The 16,949-nt window shown below is 31.1% G+C and overlaps 1 protein-coding gene across 2 annotated transcripts in view; it reads left to right on the top strand.

Annotated features, from left to right (window-relative positions):
- Positions 1 to 16,949, top strand: part of LOC107448750 (discoidin domain-containing receptor 2) — a 607,770-nt gene that overhangs the window by 116,573 nt on the left and 474,248 nt on the right. For both annotated transcript variants that reach the window (XM_071184184.1, XM_043046729.2), the window contains exon 2: positions 3,829 to 3,857. The gene's annotated coding sequence lies outside the window, so the exon portion shown is untranslated. The remainder of the gene's footprint in view (positions 1 to 3,828; positions 3,858 to 16,949) is intronic.

The following is a 16,949-nucleotide window of genomic DNA, read 5'->3' as shown; positions in this document are numbered from 1 at the left end:
TCTTTTTTAACGGCAGGCAATAAACAAAGCCGGAAGTGCTATTCTTTAACGTTACTAGGTGGACACCTGTGAACCTAAGTCACGGAGGCAAGCAGCATTACCTCGTTACACTGCAACACATACCCGTTCATAGAGTAGGCCACATTCACACAGCAGAGAACAACACAGTGTCCTGAGTGGGATTCGAACCCCCAACCATCGGCATCGCAGTCCGGCAAGCTACCCGCTCTGCCACCTGGCCATCAATTTATATACAGTAAAGACGTATTATTCGATATTAAACGTTAGAGTTATGTAACTGCTAAAAACCCATGGTTTCCCTGCTAATAGTTTTCGTTAAACAAAATTACATGGACCAACCGGGTTGGAATTCCTGGTTGGAGGTTCTCGTGGTCTTCCTCTCCATGTGACGCAAATGCGGGTTAGTTCCATCAATAAGTCCTCCACGAAGGCAAATTTCTCCCAATACTTGATCCAGGAGTTCCCTTGTCTTCTGGATGGGTTGTTAATTATAAGGCTACGGAGTTGAATATTAGTAGTCGTAAACCCATGAAAGTGGGTCGGCTATTCAACGACTGTTATAAAATAAAATTAAAAGTACCCATAATTTGGGCTAACCGCCTGAGGTTTTCGCGGTTTTCCTCTCCATGCAATGCAAACGCCATCAAAAATTCCTCCACGAAGGTAAATTTCTTTCTATACTTGTTCTAGAAGTTCCTTTGTAATGTTGTACCAAACAAGAATACAAGGTTAGTGAATTGAATATTGCTATAGTCGTTAACTCAGAAGTGGGTCGACTGTTCAACGCCTATTATAAAACAAATAAAATTGTTTCTTCAAATAGTCTTTGAGTCATGTCAATAAAGAGTTACGCCCAGCGAAAACTTCCTGAACCCTCGGTAATGGCGGCAGTCATTTCTTTTTAATATTTTTTATTGAATACTTTAGATTTTGAAAACCCGAAGGAAATATAAATACATCTTTTCAATTGCTTTTCCTTTTGGAAATTAAAGGCAATACTTTGGCTAAGCGTATTCGGTCCAAGCCTAGAGCAGTAGCTTTAATTTTTAAACTACAGTCAAACCCCGCTATAGTGAACATGAACTCCCGGATATAGTGAACGAAATATTCGCTCTCATGCCTTACTATACATAGATAATAATATTTTTTGTGGATATAGTGAACCAGACGAAGAGAGGAAATTGGATATTATGAACTTTTTTCTGCCCTCGACTGACTTTTTTTCTTCATTTTTTGGTAATTTTGAAATTTCTACATAAAATACATATACCGATTTGTAAAACCATTTATTGAGTGGAATGTAGCCATAAGCATTTTTCCTTGCTTGCTTCTTCTATCTCAGTTTCCCATCTCTAAATTAAATAAAGGCCATCCCTAAATTTTTTGTACGCAAGACGAAAAGTAATAAAAATAAAAGTTAACACACTTTTTGTTACTACATATTGATTTTTAATCATTTCTGTATTGCTTTTTCTTGGTCATTTATTTAAATAATGTGTTATAAAAGGGAGCAGTTCGGAAAAATTAGTTAAAATTGTTTGCAGTACGGATATATTGAACTCCCGGTTATAGTGAACCGAAATTTCGGTCATTTGAAGGTTCACTATAGCGGGGTTTAACTGTATATTGATTCTAATTCTCAATAGATTCCTCAACCAATTCACTCACAAGGGAAACTAGGGAAGTGTGACTCGCCAATTTTGAAATAAACTAGTGGGATGTATGCCTTATGAGGAATAATTTTAGGGGCAACATTCGTTTCGGCCCATAGAAGGTCCTGTGAGAGATAAAAAATAATTAAATATATATTGAAAAATCGGTATTTTATTACTTCAATGCAGACTATTAGTTATTGTAATTGTCTCATACTCCAATTTATTTTGTGGTACTTTCACGTACTATATATAATGCATATTTATTGTCAAAATTATTTCGAAAATTTTATATAGCTGTAGTTTTTTAGAAAAACCTGTAAGGTTAATTTTAAAAAAAATTTGACATCAAATTTTTAAAATTTTTTTTTTAAAAAATCTTCCAAATTAATTGGAGAACGTAATTGCAAATCAATTAATTAATTAATAACTAATCAATTTGCTAATTAATTTGCTAAGTAATGTATTAATTTTTTAATTAATTAATTAACCAAGTAATTACAAATTAATTGGAGTATGAGATAATTACAATAACTAATAGTCTGCATTGAAGTAAAAAAATACCGATTTTTCTATATATTGAATTATTTTATATCTCTCACAGGATGTTCTATGGGCCGAAACGAATGCTGCCCCCTAAAATTATTCCTCATAAGGCATACATCCCACTAGTTTATTTCAAAATTGGCGAGTCACACTTCCCTAGTTTCCCTTGTCAGTGTATGAGACGCATTATAGTCCCTTAGTTAGGGAACAATAAAAGAGATCCAGTTCGGAAAAAATTGCAGGGAAAGGTTTTTCTTCCTTTTGATCGCTTTGGTAATATCTCAATAAGGATTAGGTAAGTTTTCCACCACCGGGAAGGTGAGCGTCGACTCGAAGGTCGAAAAACGTGACCTGAAACGTGACCTTGAGTTTTCGCTGCCTTTTCAAGATATCTCTCATAAGCATCGCTCTATATTGAAAAGTGGGAAATTAAAAGTTGTAGATAGGTAAATTTTGCTTTAACATGAGTACCCATATTATATGCTTTGTTTCCAATATGCTTATTTTACCTTTTGTGAAATTTGACCTAAATTGTGAACTCTTTAAACGAATTTTTTTTTTTGATAAAATTAATGCTGAAATGAGATTTAAAAAAAAAAAAAAAAGCTCACATTTTGGTAACAATTTTGTTAGAAAATAGGTTACTTTTTTGATGTTTTGGCAACCTTTTTTTCACTAATTATCCTCAGTACCCATGCCGAGCTGAGCGCGAGTCAAGAAATGAGACAAGATTTTTTTCCTTTCCCTTATTAAAAAAAGGTTGTTAGTTCTTCCTTCTAGAAAATGGAATTATTAATGGGATTTTAAATTGTAAAACCACTAGCCGGGTTGTGTTACACTTGCAAGATATAAACTCGATATAACTATAACGACGCAAACAACGGATGTTATAACGAGAGGCGTGAGAACAAAAATATGGTGAAATATTTTAATTCGAAGCAACTAAAAGGTTTTATGTGGAAAAAAACTAATTAAAAAGAGATTAAAATTGGCAGAGAAAATAATAATTATTATACTCTGAAATATAATTTTCTACCTCTTTTAAGCATTTTTTTTTCCAAAAACCTTATCTTAATAAAACAATTACAAATCTGCAATCTTTTTCATGATTTTTTTGTATGAAATATTTAAGGTGGTAGCAAATTTTATGATTTAATATTCGAATTAAAATGATATTGATCTTATCAGCTGATGATTTAATGATCTATATCAGCAGTTCCAAATTTTTTTCAGCTACTGATCCCTAAATAATCAATCTTCTTCCGGCGGATTATTTGTGTCGGTATTTGTCTTACCGTTTTGTGTGTAATTTTGTAGTGTTTTTCTGTAATGATTGATTTTTTTCTCTTTTTATATCTCGTACTAAAAATGTGTATTCAGCTAACAATGCATAAAATGTAATTTTAGGAAAATTGCAAAAAATACTTGCATCAGGAATTGAATAAAAAAAAAACATACACGTGGTTTTAAAAGAATTTATTTAAAATAATGGATTGGTAGGTTTTACACCAAACGCTTTATGGATTATATTATCTAACATAATATTTTTCATACTCTTGAATTTTTCACATGTAAACGTAATCATTAATGTTTCTTTTTATTTATTTAGATTCCAGTATGAAAAGAAAATGCCTGAAGGTAATATATTTTTCCAATATTCTCAAAGTATATTTTAAAATAAATTAAAAATGATTTGGATGGATTTGGATTATGAATTAAAATTATGTGGTTCATAATTTGACCCTTCTGCTAATATTTATCGAATTCTGATTCATTCTACTTGACCTGAAGGCACTACACTTACAAAAGCAAGTGACAAGGTCATAGGTTCTGACTATATATACGTAATGGCTCGTTCATTATGTTATTTATGTGCAATAGCTCGTTCATTATGGTAATACAATATATGTAATGGCTCGTTCATTCCTATGTGTGAAGAGTCGAGGATCTGATTTTGGATCCTAGTCGAGGATCCGATTTTTTCTGTCGAATTTATAACAACCGTCGTTTAACAGCAAACAGAATTTTCAGTTTACGGCTACCAATGCTCGACTCAGTAGCTTTGAACCCAATCCAAAAGACAAAGGAAATCCTGGATCAAGTTTTGGAAGAAATTTGACTTCGTGGAGGACTTTTTGACGGAGAATAAAACCACGAAAACACCCCACGGTCAGCCTGACGGCAAGGGGACTCTTAGTCTATGATCCGTCTACCACTGAAGATATTTAACGTCAGCACTGTGGTCGGTGCAAACCGGGTGCGGAATTGGAATCAACCAGTCATTGCCGGGATTCGAACCCGGTTCATCTCATTGGGAGGCTAGCGTTCCATCCCGTGAGCCACGGCGGCTTCCTTATATTTATTAAACTGAATGTTATATTGGTTTCAAAAAGAGATTTTACTGCGCGGTAAGGATTCATTTTATAAATAAAGATTACATTTCTACCAAATTTATCAGCAACGTGTTGCAAAACGATCATTAAAAAGTTAAATAAAAGTTATCTACAAACAAATTATAATTATTTCTAGGTTTCGTTTTTAGATCCCTTAATTGTATTTAGCTATTATTTAAGATGTTACACCTATTTAAAATTACATATATTTGATTTCAAATTTCACTGATTACTGATAAATTTTTTCAAATTTAATTTACAAACATTTGAACAAATTATCCAACACGCAATAATGATATTTAAAAAAAAAAAAAAAAAAACTTCAAGCTTTATATTTTTGCAGAGGGATGTGCCTCTAAATAATGAACGATTATTTTAAATCTGCAATTGTTCAGATTGGAACAGAGCGTAAGTTCACTGCTCTGAAAGATTTATTTATTTTTGTTAATTTCTTTCATTTGAAGAATAAAAAATTAATCAGAAGCTTTAGATGAATCACAAGTACGATGTCTTCCTGAAATCTTTTTGTCTTCAATAGAAACTAGAATAATGTCTTAATATTTATGTGTCACTATCTCATAAGGAAGTAATTTTGAAAGCATTGACTCTAGAAAAAGAAAGAAAGCGGACAAAGATCTTGTGCAAGGCGGTTTCAAACAAAAACAGAAGGAAAACTTTTTGTAAAATCATTTATGAACAATCAGATTTAAACCCGTGACTCAGTTTTTCGAATAAAGAGTATTGAAAATAGGGTAACGACAATAAAAACAAGTTTTTCTGTATTAATTGATTTATTTTTTAAATTCTTTGTCGGGAGGAGTTAAATTCGCTCTGTTTTAAGATCTTCAAAAAATATTCGAGAAAAGGTAACAGTTTCAAACATATACTGGATTTTTATAGTGGAATTAAATGGTTTTTTAAAAGTTTTTTAAACATATATGTTGAAACTGTTGTATTAGATTAGAATAAAGAAAATGTATTAATCATTATAGCAAGTTTAATATTATAATGTGAATCACTGAACTGTTACTATGACAACCGTTTGTTCAATATTTAATTCAGCACAAGATTTTTTATTGTATTTTATAACTGGTGTCGTTTTATAGCAGCCTACCAACTTCTGAGTTAACGATTATGAAAGTTCAACTCCGTCACTTTGTAATTTTAAATCCAACCCGGAAGACAAGGGAATTCCTGGAACAAGCATTGGGGCAAACTAGCCTGCGTATGGGACTTTTTGGACGAACTAACACACATTTGCGTTACAGAGAGAACTACGAAAAACTCTCACAGCTAGCCCGACTGCAAGGGAATTCTAACCCATAATCCATTTACCACTGATGCTATTTTACGCTAGCACTGTGATTTCAGCAAGTAGGGAGCAGAAATCGTATCAACCAGCCGCCTCTGGAACTCGAACCTTGGTCACCCCATTGGGAGGCTAATGCTCCCAGAGTCGTTGCACAAGGTTTTATTATATAACCTTTGTGGAACAGCCGACCCAATTTTGGGTTTACGACTACTAGTATTCAACTCCGTAACCTTGTTATTTTGAACCCATTCCAGAAGACAAGGGAACTTCTGGATCAAGTATTGGGAGAAATATGCCTTCGTGAAGGACTCTTTGAAGGAAGTACCCCGCATTTGCGTTACATGAAGAGGAAAACCGCACACGGTAACCTTGCGGCAAAGGGGACTCTAACCCAAGTTCCGTCTATCACTGAGGATATTTTACTTCAGCACTGTGGTTGGTGCGAAGCGGGTGCGGAATTCGTATCAACCAGCCATTGCTGGGATTCGAACCCGGTTCACCTAGTTTGAAGGCGAATGCTCTATCTTCTGAGCCTCCATGGCTTGCACAAGGTTTTGTAAAATTATTCACACTTTCTATAATTAGTGTATTATTTTGAAAATGGTTTTCATTTAGTTTCAACCATATGTTATTATGCGCTCCCGCTGATATTGCAAACTTTACTTTAAATTATTCTTCGTATACGGCGAATTAAAAAGAAACGGCGAAGTATACGGCGAATTAAAAAGGAGGAAAAAAACGAGGGTAGGAGGCAAATAAATCAATATGAAGAAAAGCTACAGTTTTGAGAAAATGAAAAGCGTTTATGGTCAATTTTTTTTACTATTTAAAAATTTACTTCAATGAAACATTATTTGGGCTCATAAAAATTTAAAAAAAGAAAGAAAATTAAGATTAAGGCATTGATTTTGATAAACTTCATGTAAGTACGAAAATGTCGCCAAATTGGCGATATTTAAGAAAACTTAGTAACTTAAAAAATATTTTAGTTTTTTGCCGTTTTGAAAAGCCCAAACAATTTTTACAAAGATGATACATATAGTTTAAAATTATAGCTTTTGTTTCAAGTGTGATGCTCAGAAACTGTGAATTTTTTTCCATAGTCGAAAGAGCTTTTAAAAACGATGCTATAGTAGAAGAAACAGAGCAAAAGATTTTAAGGACAACTAATAAACAATTATTAAATAAAATATTGGGAGTACAAATTAGTTCGGTCCGCTTTTTTGTGATCAAAAATGCATTAATTTCAGAACAAAATGAATGAACAGATTAATCAAAGTATTGTCCATCACTGACTAGTACATTTCCCCACCTTTCAGGGCAATTTTCGAATTCCATCTCGAAAAATGTCTCGTCTATTGAGGCGATCCAAGTTAGGAGCTAATTTTCGATTTCTGCGAAAGAAGTGAACTGGTGACCTGCCAAATTGTGCTGCATCCGTCGGAACAACCAGTAATCAAATGGAGCAATGTCCAGCGAATATAGCGGGTGCGGAAAAATACCCCACTCGAGCGTTTCCAAATAATATTTTACGACTTTTGCGACATCAGGCCGACCGTTATTATGCAGAAGAATATACTTTGTCGTGTCTTTGCTCGTATTCCGGTCGTTTTTCTCGTAATGCACGGCTCAAACGAATCAATTGTAGCCTATACCGATCGCCCATAATGGAATCACCCGGTTGTAGCAGCTCATAGTATACAACACTATTCACCATTCTTCATTCACCATTCATCATTCTTGAAACGTCGAAACCATTCCCTACTACATGATTTATCAGTTGGATCATTGTCACCATAAACTTCTACAAGCATTCGTCTTTTCTTGCAATTAAAGCAGAAACATAAAACCTCCCGCAAATGCTACTTAGTTACCACAAAATTTGACACATTCAACAAAGTAAAAAACAGGGTTTTTGTATGAATCTCAAAGCAATATATACTGAATATTATTGACAGATGTTTAACCTCTTTGAAACCACCGAAACCAGCTGTCACTAATAAACATTCATAACAGCAGAGACATCTCTTCAAAACGGACCGAACTAATTTGTACTCCCAATAATATTTTTTAGTGTAGAAAGTAAAGATAAGTAAAAATAAGTAAAGTAAAGATATTTAGATATTATGTTATCTAAAAGATGTTAAGATATTTCGATTGTAGCTTTAAAGTGTGAAGCCAGACTAGAAAAATGTTAGGGAATTATTATTTATTTTTTTAAAAAGACAACATTAGTTTTAAACAAACAAAAACTGGAAAAGGAGAAACAGTGTAAAATGGAAAAGCATTCAAAATCCATTTGATGAGCTGTTAAAGCAACAGAGCAGAAAAACGGCGCCTTTGAATGCTGACATAATAGGCTCTTTTGTGATGTCACATAAAAAGAAAAAAAAATCATCAACAAGGTCGTAGGACTATTTAATCATTTCCACAATTATTTGCAGCTGCTCTGTTTTTAAGATCTTTGGTATTATGAAATCATGGGAAAAACTACCAAAACATCATAAATTTTTGCTTTTCTGAGAATTTTTTTATTTTTGCTTTTAAATTTTTTAAAAAATAATCTATCTCTGTTAAATATTTTATTAAAAGACAAATTTTGATGCAATTGTGTTTTATTAAAAAATAATCTTTAAAACGAAATCGTTTTGAGTAAGAACCGTTTAAAATTTGCAATTGTTCATGTTAAAAAAAAAAGAAAAAAAAAGGAAAAAAGAAGAAAGAAAAGAACGAGTTATATATTTTTTCTCCTTCAGTAACCTAATTTTAAACTTTGAAGACTCGACTTAGATAGTCTCTTAAATTTAAAAATAGTTTAACTAATAACGGTTGAAAATATTCTCAAAAATATAAAAAGGAAAAAAAAAATGCCGTAATGCTACTATCAATCATGCAAACAAACACTAACATTTTAAACATAGATGCAAAGAAAATAGGGCTTATTATCAACCAAAGGAAAATTAAAATTTTGAAAATTAAACCTAAACAATTAAATGACATATTCTTAAAAAATAATAAACTAGAGGAAATAAGCAGTGTTACGTATCTTTGAAGTATAATTAACAATGAAGGAGGAACTGATGAAAGATATACGCGAAATAGATTAAACAAAATCCGAAGCAGTTACGCTATTCTCAATAAATTCTGGAAAACAAACACATGACAAATTCGACAAAAATTAGAATTTTCAATACTAATATTAAATCTGTCTTACTCTATGGATCTGAGATATGTCACTGCAGTAAAAATAACATGAAAAAACTTCATTCATTAACGATTGTTTAAGTAGAATCTTACGTATAAAGTGGTTCCATAAAATTTATAATGCAGAAATCCTTAGAAAAGCAAAACAGAAACCGATTGATCTGGAAATTAAAAAAACGTAAATGGAAATAGATGGGTCATGTTCTACGTAAACCTGAAAAATTTAATGTGAAACAAGTTTTTGATTGGGACCCTCAGGGCAATAGAAAAAGAGGGAGACCTAAAAATATTTGGCGGAGGTTGATCGTAAACGAATCGAAAACAAAACATGGAGAGAGGTAGAATATCTGGCCACAAATAGAGTGAAATGGAAAGCTATGATAGAAGCCCTACGCTCCAATTCGGAGTAAAAAGGAATATGCATGTATGAAAACATCTAAAAAAGAACATCTAAGATTACTTCCTTGAAAATGGACGAAAATATGTTATTCAGAATACTAATTAGTACATGACGAATCGCATGATATTTTTCATGGATAAATGTTGACGTTCAGAAAATATTTTTCAGTTTTTTAATAGGTTAGGTTTAATAAGTTTTAATAATCAGGGTTAGCATTTCTTTCGGAAGAATCTCAGAACACTGGGCGAAAAAGGAGCTATAAATGACCAATACAATTGATTGATTAGCAATATCATAGGAATAGTTCAAGTGAAAACTAATTAAATAAAATTTAATTTGAAAATCACTCATCTTTTTTTAAAATAAAAAAACAAACAATTTTTATATTATTTGCTTTAATTTTATTCAGGATTTTAAAATCACTGTACCATATTATTTAAAAGTTATATTAAAATTTAATATTTAATTGTAAAAATAAATACGCTGTTTGTAATTTCGAATTTAATGTGGGATTTGCAGAAGTGTATATGTTTTGTATGAAGTTTTGTTACTTTAGTCGTATTATTAAAATTTAATTGATATCTTAACGACACTTTATAAAATTAGTTATTAACTTAGGTTTTAAATTATTCATTTACTGTAAAATAAGGAAAAACTACAACTATAAGAGATTCATTAAATAAATTTTTCTTTTTGATTTATTTATTAGTTGCTATTTAGTTTTCATTATTAAAATTTAAACTATTAAATAGTTATGAAATAAATATTATTATTCAATCTAGATTCCTATTATAAACTGTTTGAAACATTTTGTTAATAGGGTAAACTAACCAGTGAAGGAACACTTAAAGTTCGCTTGCCTTTTAAAAAATCATATTAATTTCAAAATTCGCAATTTCAGTTAAATGACAGTGTCNGAACCAAAACAATATGGAAATGAATGAGGGAAAACTGGATCCTACCACGTGATTTCAATTAACAGCGAAGAATGAACTGATATACTAAATAGATTAAATATAACCCGAAGCAGTTACGCTATTCTCAATAAATTCTGGAAAAACAAATTCAATAAAAAATAGAATCTTCAATACTAATATGAAATCTGCCCTACTCTATGGATCTGAGACATGTCACTGTAATGAAAATAACATAAAAAAAACTTCATTCACTAACAACTGCTTAGGTAGAATCTTGCGTTTAAAGTGGTTCCATAAAATTTATAATGCAGAAATCCTTAGAAAAGCAAAACAGAAGCTGATTGATCTGGAAATTAAAAAAAAAAGTAAATCGAAATGGATTGGACATGTTCTACGTAAACCTGAAAAATTTAATGTAAAGCAAGTTTCTGATTTGGACCCTCAGGGCAATAGAAAAAGAGGGAGACCTAAATATATTTGGCAGAGGATGATTGTAAGCGAATTGAAAACAATAGGAAAGACAGAATATCTGGCCACAATTAGAGTGAGATGGAAAGCTAAGATGGAAGTCTTATTCTCCAATTCGGAATAAAAAGGAATATGCATGTATGAAAACATCTAAAAAAGAGACATCTAAGATTCTTTCCTTGAAAATGGACGAAAATATGTTATTCAGAATACTAATTAGTACATGACGAATCACATGATATTTTTCATGGATAAATGTTTACGTTCAGAAAATATTCTTCAGTTTTTTAATAGTTTAAATCAGGGTTAGCATTTTGTCCGGAAGAATCTCAGAACACTGGGTGAAATAGAAGCTATAAATGACCAATACAATTGATTAGCAATATTATAGGAATAGTTCAAGTTAAAACAAATTAAATTTTACCGAAAATAACTCATCTTTTTTAAAAAACAAAAAAAAAATTTTTTTAAATTACTTGCTTTAGTTTTATTTAGGATTTTTAAATCACTATACCATATTATTTAAAAGTCATTTTGGATATTAAAATTTAATTATAAAAATAAGTACGCTATAAGTAATTTTGAATTCAATCTGGGATTTTCAAAAGTGTACATATTTTGTATGAAGTTTAGTTACCTTAGTTGTATTATTAAAATTAAATTGATATTTTAACAACACTTAATAAAATTATGAAATTAGTTATTAACCTAGGTTTTTATTTATTCATTTACGTAAAATATGGGAAAACTACAGCTATAAGAGATTCATTAAATTAGTTTTTCTTTTTGATTTATTTATTAGTTGCTATTTAGTTTTTATTATTAAAATTTAAAATATTAAATAACTATGAAATAAATATTATTATTCAATCTAGATTGCTATTATAAACTATTTAAAACATTTTGTTAATACATAATATTTCTTTTTTCATCTTCCAATTCTCTCTTTTCTTCTGAGCGATTTTAAGATGTCTTTTTTTTTTCCGGGGACGAAACTTGCTATCCTTGGTTTAAACCGACGTGAGGTGTTAAATATAATCTTGTTAGTTGTTCAGTAAAATAAAAAAAATATTTATAAAAATTAAGTGAAAAAAATGCATTTAAAACTAAAAACATTTAGGCGAAATTTCATTTAATGAAGTGACTGCTTTGTTCAACTCGAACACAATGAAAAAGTTCGGATTATCCATTGTTGGATAAAGCAAAACTTTCCATCGATTTAAAAATAGTAATAAATGTTATAATTCTGAACTATATTCAGCTAAGAAATTTAATAACAAATAAACTTTCCTTAAAATTATTTAATCTTTATTTATTTCCTTAAAATTATTTAATCTTTATTAATGCAAATTTCAATGCTCTATTTATTTATTTTAAATTTTATGATTGAAAAGAGTAAGAGAAAAGTTTTCTGAAAATCGATTTTGTCGTTTCTCAGAAAAACTATTTCCACAATTTAAGCTTAAAAAAATAATTTAAAATTGCTCGGGGAAACAAAAATAGGGATGGAAATAATTTTGATTGGATTTACTTAAAGTTGTTAAGTAACATTTGAGAAAAGGATCTACATAAGTTTGAATTTCTAAGAGAGGAACAATTTTTAGGACCCATTCAATGATGAAAAGAAATCCAAACACTTGTTATTTTTAGGAAATTATAACAATGTAATCAATATTTTTAATTTAATTAATTTATTCAAAACACCTAATAAATCATATCATACCTAATAAATAAGGTATGGTATAAAGAAGTACGGCGAGCAGTTTTTTTAGTCATCCGAGTTGATAAAAAAAGTCAGATTAACAAATATTTTGGCCACGTGTTATGTTTAGAAAAAATTTTCCTCGAAAATATTCCGATTTTTAGGTTTGAAAAAAATCATTTTATCAAAATATTGAGAGCCCTCTAAAATTGTTTGACACCTTGAAGGCAACCGGTTGCGAGTGATTTGTAGACCACAGGAATAGTGAATTTGTGAAATACGGAATAATACGTGTGTATTTTTGATGTCGAACAGTACTTGAAATAAAGCCTAAGTTAGCATCTAAACAAAAATTTGATATTCTTGTGATTTATTTTTGCCACAAAATTACTTATTTCTTGTTTACCGAATTACTATTTTATTTTAAAACTTAGCTTTATAAATAATCGATTTTAAACATTCAATAAAACTATAAAACAAATATTAAAATCTTAAGCCAATGTGAATTATACTTCTAGTAATAATAATTTTTTACTTTGTGAACAATTATAAAATTTCAAAAGGATTTTTTTATTTATCGCAATGAAAAAAAATGCTTTATCAAGCCTATCATTCACATTACTCTATCAAACCTATCATTTTTAAACTCACATTAAGACTCAAAACTATGTTCTGCACCAGACAAAAATAGATAAAATTAAATTGTAAAAACAGAACATATAAATGTACTTTTTCAAGCTTAATTTTTTTTCAAGTCACTATTTGTTGTTTGCATAATTCTGTTTTTAATGATTAATAATGAGGATTAATTATTATTAATTCTGCTGTAATTTGTCTAGAGATGGTAAATGAGGATTATTTTACAATATTTATATTTATATTTTAAAACTAACAAATGAGTTAGATTTTTTTAATCAGACAATGATTATCGTACAGATAAAATAAAAATCTCGAATCAAACATTCATTATAATACTAATGAAAGAAAAACCTTAATCGGATAATCATCTTTATACAAAAAAGAAAAGAAAATCCAAACCTGATTCTTACTGTTGAAGTAATAATAATTAATTAATTAATCGAACGATTAATTTTTAATAAGATTGTTAAATTAAACAATTCTACAGGAAAAAAAATACTGAATAATTATTAATGTGCAAATTATTAAAAGCCTTAATCACCTAAACAAGAAAGTAAACAAACAAAAAACCCAAAGGGGACAATTAGTATTAAACACGTAATTAAAAGCCTTAATCGTGACATCATTACGCAAAAGGGGACAATTAGGGTAGAAACGAATTAAAATTAGATCATTTTATTACCAAGGATTTTTTTTTTATAATGCAGTCATTTCTGCAGTAAGAAATGTGGAGCCGTAATGCATACAACCATCACGCGATGCGTTTTTACGCAACTGAATAATAACAGTCATATGAGTGTTTGCACCTGCATGTTCTGTTTCAACAGTTATGAGTGTAGTACATTCCTAACGAAGATGCGTATATTTCTGGAAGGAAAGACAATCGATGCAATTTGTCGCGTATAAGAAAATAGATTTGTATTTTAGTCAACGTACATAAAATTTTTACGCGTTATTTGTATAGCTGACTGAACCTTTTCTGCGTAAACACCAGATTAGTGCGTTCTGAATGAGGAAGAGACGATTCACCAATTACTCTGTTACTAAGTGAAAGCGTTATTTTTCGATTTATAGTAATTTTCGATTTTTCAATTTTCGTTGTTACTGTAAGAAAGGGTTGATTTTCCATTTTATCGGTTTTCGTTGTTACTGTAAGAGAGTGTTAGTTTTCGATTTATTTGGTTTAGTTGAAACTGAGAACAAGTGTTAGTTTTCGATTTATCAATTTTCGATGTTACTGTAAAGAGTGTTAGTTTTCTATTTATTTGTTTCAGTTGTTACTTAGGGAAAGGGTTAGTTTTCGATTTATCAATTTTTGTTGTTACTGCAAGAAAGGGTTGGTTTTCGTTTTTTCAGTTTTCGTTGTTACTATAAGAGAGTGTTAGTTTTCGATTTATCAATTTTCGTTGTTACAGTAAGAAAGTGTTAGTTTTCGATTTATCAGTTTCCGTTGTTACTGTGAAAAAGTGTTAGTTTTCGATTTATCAGTTTCGCTTGTTACTGTGAGAATAGTTTTTGATTTATCAATTTTCGTTGTTACTGTGAAAAAGCGTTAGCTTTCGATTTATCAATTTCCATTGACACTACAAGAAACGATTGGTTTTCGATTTAGCAATTTCCATTGACACTACAAGAAACGATTGGTTTTCGATTTATCAATTTTCGTTGTTACTGTAGGAGAGGGTTGATCTTCGATTATATCAGTTTTCGTTGTTACTATGAAAGAGTGTTGGTTTTCGATTTATCAGTTTCCGTTGTTACTGTAAGAAAAGGTTAGTTTTCGATTTATAAATTTTTGTTGTTACTGTGAAAAAAGCGTTAGTTTTCGATTTATCAATTGCCATTGTTACCGTAAGAGAGTGTTAGTTTTCGATTTATCAGTTTCGGTTGTTACTGTGTGTGTGAGAAAGGGTTAGTTTTCAATTTTTCAGATTTCGTTGTTACTAGAAAGTGATAGTTCTTAAATGATCACTTTTCATTGTCACTATGACAAAGTGTTATCTTATGATTTACTAGCATTTACAGTTATCAGGATTGGTATGCGTTATTTTTGTTCAAAAATGTTTTTTGGAATTTTAGTGGTACGGTGAAACCTGCATAAGTTGACCACTCGCTGTGCATTAGTGGTCATCATTGAGACAGGTAGTCAACTTTTAGAAAGCATTTTTTATGTACATAGGTGGGTCAAATATACCCTAGCAGCAAAATAATTTGTGCCCCTATTGGGCCATTATTTATGAATCTTGGGTCAATAAGGGTTGAAAGGGCCGTTATATTTCCGATATTGACCCATTATAGAATTTTGTAATTCACCCAATATTTTACAATCACTTTACAACCAATATCGGTCCTATGTAGAATAATCAGATGCCGCCGATATTTAATATCCATTATTTAGCCAATATAGGATCCATGTTCGCCAATGTAGGCCCTATGCAGAGGCTATTCTAGGACCAATATTACAAAATATTGACATCCCAATCTTGGTCCTCCGGTGCATGTTCTTTCAGGACCTATATTGATCTAATTTTGAGCTCAACTGGGGCCAAGGTAAAATTGTTACTGTAGAAATGAGACATCCTTTATAACTGCAGACGAAAATTTTATGAGCATTTAGTTCACTTCACAGCCCATATCTTTCTATGCTACTGGCATTAAAAAACTTCCAAAAAGTTAGGAAAAGTGTGTAGAAGTTCACGGAAATTATGTAAAAAAACAGAGTTTTTAAAAAAAATTAAATATTAATATTTAGTTGCTAAAAAAAGTATCATTTGTATTTGATGCCCCCTCCCCCTAGTATATACACCATGTTATTATCAGATTTCTTAAGTTTTCCCAAAATTTGAATTTAATAGAAAAGTAATTAATTTAGTGTTGGAAACCAAAAAAAAGGATACGATTTGACAGCAGACAGTGTAGGGTTAGTAAAAATGCAACACTAGAACTACGCGTTTTCATTGTTGTACATTATTTCAAAGATAGTGAAATTTCGACTGCTACAGTTCGCAAATTTCGTACAAAATATGATCCGAATATTGATTTAACTTCGTCAACTGTGAAGAAAGTAATTTAAGGAAACTGGATCGATTGGGGAGCTAAACGTACTGGCTGTTGTTACACGTGAGTTTCAGCACGTGTATTGGACCACACATGGTTTCAACTAGAAAGTGCGACTTGCCATATAGTTCGCAAATCAATCTAATTACTGCATGGAACATTTTCTGATAGTGTATTTTCTTATTTCGGTTATAAGAATTGTCCCCTAGATCAGTGTTCCCCAACCCCCGGCCCACGCACCGTTACCGGTCCGGGGATCAAATGGTAATGGGCCGTTGAACCTGAACATTCATTCTCCCCAGTTAGTGCACAATCACCTGTCTTTGCTCTTAAAAGAATTCGAGAGCTACTTCCCAACCACAAAAGACCGCGAACTGGTAAGGAATAAACCTGCGACTCATTTGCCAACAAATTGGGCGAATCTAGCATGTCTGTTCAAGAAGAAGATCAAATGCTGGAGATTGCAAGTGACGGCGGTCTTAAAACTACGTTTGAGACAACAACTCTGCCGATGTTCTGGATTAAAGTCATGGCAGAATACCCCAAGATTGCCACCACAGAACTTAAATCCCTTTTGCCATTTCCAACAACCTAACAACCTATCTGTGTGAAGCGGGGTTTTCTGCAGTAACAGCAAC

This window comes from Parasteatoda tepidariorum, chromosome 8 (assembly GCF_043381705.1).
Source record: "Parasteatoda tepidariorum isolate YZ-2023 chromosome 8, CAS_Ptep_4.0, whole genome shotgun sequence".
NCBI classification, from domain to species: Eukaryota; Metazoa; Arthropoda; class Arachnida; order Araneae; family Theridiidae; genus Parasteatoda; species Parasteatoda tepidariorum.
Note: the sequence above shows the minus strand (reverse complement) of the source record. Positions and strands in the feature narration are given on the sequence as shown.